The sequence below is a fragment of the Malus sylvestris genome, chromosome 6 (assembly GCF_916048215.2).
Source record: "Malus sylvestris chromosome 6, drMalSylv7.2, whole genome shotgun sequence".
Taxonomy (NCBI): domain Eukaryota; kingdom Viridiplantae; phylum Streptophyta; class Magnoliopsida; order Rosales; family Rosaceae; genus Malus; species Malus sylvestris.
The window spans coordinates 1,998,339-2,001,704 of record NC_062265.1 but is presented as its reverse complement, the minus strand read 5'-3'; the positions used below and the strand labels follow the sequence as shown (position 1 = coordinate 2,001,704).

General features: G+C 44.7%; 1 pseudogene; it reads right to left on the bottom strand.

The window, feature by feature from the left end:
- Positions 1-735: 735 nt before the first annotated feature.
- LOC126625929 (uncharacterized) lies at positions 736-1,691 on the bottom strand (annotated as a pseudogene).
- Positions 1,692-3,366: the final 1,675 nt, after the last annotated feature.

Sequence of the window (3,366 nt, the reverse complement as noted above, 5' to 3'; positions counted from 1 at the left end):
ATTCCAATACAAATCATTCTTACAAATCATTCTATTCTAAAAACTTTACATCTTCACATAGAGTGATTATTCTAGAATGATATGTCCGCATGATGGCAAAAATCCTATTAGGTTCGGCCAAGATAGTATGGCTATTTACAAGTTCGGACTTAGCCTGCTCTAACTCCGAAGTTGCTTCTTCTACCCCTTCGATTTGGTGTTCAAGGGTATCTAGAAGAGTTGCTTGTTCTGCCTTAAGGGCAATCAATTGCTCTTCTAACTTCTGGATTTCAAAAGAAACCACTTTAACCCTTTCTTTGGTCTGCATACTTTCTTCCATTAGCCAGTTAACTTGGGTAGAAGAGTTTGATTCCTTCTCCATAAAGCATTTTGCTCGGTTAGCCTGTCTATCCGCTCTCTGGTATTGTTCCCTAAAAGCCCTCGAGTTCTCGAAGAATGAGAGAAAAGAATCGTGCTGAGGCTTGGACAAACGACCAGTTTTGAAAAATTTGGTTATGACCTTCTCAAGATCACAAAGAGCCTTGAGACTGAATGATGCAGTGAATTCTTTCTTTGCCCATTCCTGAAGGATTTGCCGTTGCTCTGAGGATATGGAGGTTGCCGAAGGCTACTTTGAAGATTTCAACCGCGTCTCAAGTCGCCCGAGCACTTCAAAGAGTTTGGGCAACTTAGCAGGGTCAGAGGATGGGAAAGGAGGAGGGTCCGGCGTGACAGTTCCCTCCGATGAGATAATGCCTATTGAGGGGGCAATATCTGTCTGTTTAGTCTGCTCAACTCCAGAGGGGGAAGTATCAATACCTCCAGAAGATGAATGAGGATGAGAGCGCTTTGATTTACGGGCCAATGGAAGAGGGGAAGTTTCTTTTGGAGCTTGCTGCAAAAACCAAAGGATCAGGTCGAGATAAACTGAACACAAGTCAAAGAAAGAAATGGGCTCTGGAGAGAAGAAACCTACTTGACTCAGCCCCGGAGTTTCAACAGAGAATATACTAACTCTTTGTTGAGGAGGAGATCCTTCACCACCAACAGGAGAGGAGAGAGCTGCGCCTGAACCTGTACCAGCGTCCTAGAAATATCCAAAGAAGGCAGTAATTGTCAGTAAAAAGGTTACCAGAGGAAAAAGCAAGAAGAAAAATATTCCAATACCTGAGCCTGATCATGAGAAGGAGAAAGAGGTTCATCAACAGCCGGGCAAGCGAACGTTTACGGAATTGCTGCATCTGAAGTAACAGGGATCTCAGGAACTATGGGTTCCTTATCCGAAACAACTAGTGAGGGAGGTGGCTCATATACTGGAGACGGCTGCAGGAAACATGAATAGGAGTTAATTGGGTAGCCATGTGCAGAGTTTCAATAAGGAAATAATAACTTACCAAGGTATCATCCTCATCCACAAAATGCAACATAACTCATGTGGATGGATCAAATTGAGAAGACGGGGTCGCATCCAGAGCAGTAGAAGAAGTCATAGATCTCAGAGGAGGTCCATGACTAGGCAAGGAGGCAGATGCACCAGCCTAGGAAAACAAAATAGAAGGAGAGAAAATACCTTAGCCGTTAGATCCATAAATTGGAGAGATATCCAAAAAGTAGAGAAAATACCTCAGCAGGATTGGTATGGGAGGAGGAAAGGTTTTTCTCTCGGGCAGGTTGTGGAGAAGCCTCGGGTGAAGAGAGTCTTTCCTCTCTTGCAACCTGAGTTAGAGTAATCAAATTTAGAGTTGTATGAAAGTAAGGAAGTATATAATAATATCAGCCATACCTCGAGTTCCCGGAGGGTGGTGTTTCGCAATTCTTCGGCCTTTTTAAGCATAGCGGCCCTTAGTGGTTCCTCCTTAGAAGCAAGGATTGGCCTTTTAGATGCTTGAGGTCCTGTTGATCGATAAAAGGGACAATTAGATAAAGGAGAAAGGTAGCAGTTTGATATAGAAAAAGAAACTCACTTGATGATTGTTGCTTATTTCTGCCTGCCTCAGGAACTGGAGCAGATGGGACTGATGATTCAAGAGGAATAGTAATCCTTGCCCGCTTACTCTTTCTAGTGAGGGTTGGTCTTGTGGTTGTTGGAAGAGGTGTAGAATCAGGGTTTGAATCTTTAGTCATGGCCGCTTTCTTTCGCTTGGGGGCTTTGGTGATTGCCTTGGGCGTTCCTTTGGCTCCTGAATCCCCAATGGATTCTGAGACATCCGTCCCCTCCCCGGCTTCTCGTCTCTCAGCCTCTGCGGCAGCACCATGAAGAACTACAGCATCAGCGGAGTCATTCTCTGATTCAATGGCTTCAGATTCAATATCCACTAGAGCTGCAGAATCAAGCAAAAGTAAGGAAAGATAGACATCAGAGGAGAAACAAAATCAGATGGAAGGAGATATACCTATCAGAAGTAACCGGTTTTTCTCTTTGATCATCTCCTTCCAATTTGCAAGCTCGCCCGAGCCAGGATATGATTTAAGAGAAAGCTGGTTAAAGATACGATCGTGAGCCGCATTCAAGTCTTCTCCATACTTTCTAGTCCATTTATCCTCCCACCAAGAAGAGAACAGCGAGGTATATTCAAAATTAAGAATGACGGAATTTCGGGTTGCTTGACTCATTACATCAAGGCTGCGTCGGGCGGCTAGGAATGTCACTTCAGTTAGGGTTTGTAACCGGAATGAGGTGCCACAATGGACAGAGTCGAAGAATGGGACAAGTATGGCTTGCCTAAATCCTAACTGCCTGCTGCAGAAGTTAGGATGGTACACTTCCAAGCCTCGATCATATCTATTGCCTCGAACCCCCCAGGCCAAGTCTCTCGGTTGAATGCAGCTGATAAACTTTTCCCTGCAAAAGGGTGTAGCATCTTCACCAGGGGCATCTTGGAGGGCTTGGTCAGAGAACCAAGGATATCTTCTCAAGACTGACGCACCCCATTCCAAGTCTGATCGAGTCCTGCAGACTCTGAAAAAGTAAAAGCAGGCAAAGGTAGAATGATCTACAGGGGGAGTTCCAGCCAGAATTCGGGCAGGAGCCACACCCTCTGGGAACTCCACATTAGCAGCCCGAAATTCTGGAAAATACCATTGCAGCCAGATTTGTATCATCCAGATAGGTCCATTCAAGTTGGTCTCGAATGGCTCATCTCGAGTCATTTCAAAAAGAAGGTGATAGAGATGGGAAAGAAGGAATGGACCTGTGGCTACATCATTAAAATTGTGAAGAACCTCTACCAAGGGGATCCATTCTACCCTCACTCCTTTAGATTTATTGGGGAAGACGTGCTTGTTGAGGCAGTATAGAAGAAAGTACATATGCTCTTGATCTTTGTCAGCCCGAGGGGAGCCTGCCCCAAAATTTTCCTTTACGAAAGGAATGAATCCTTTAAAGGA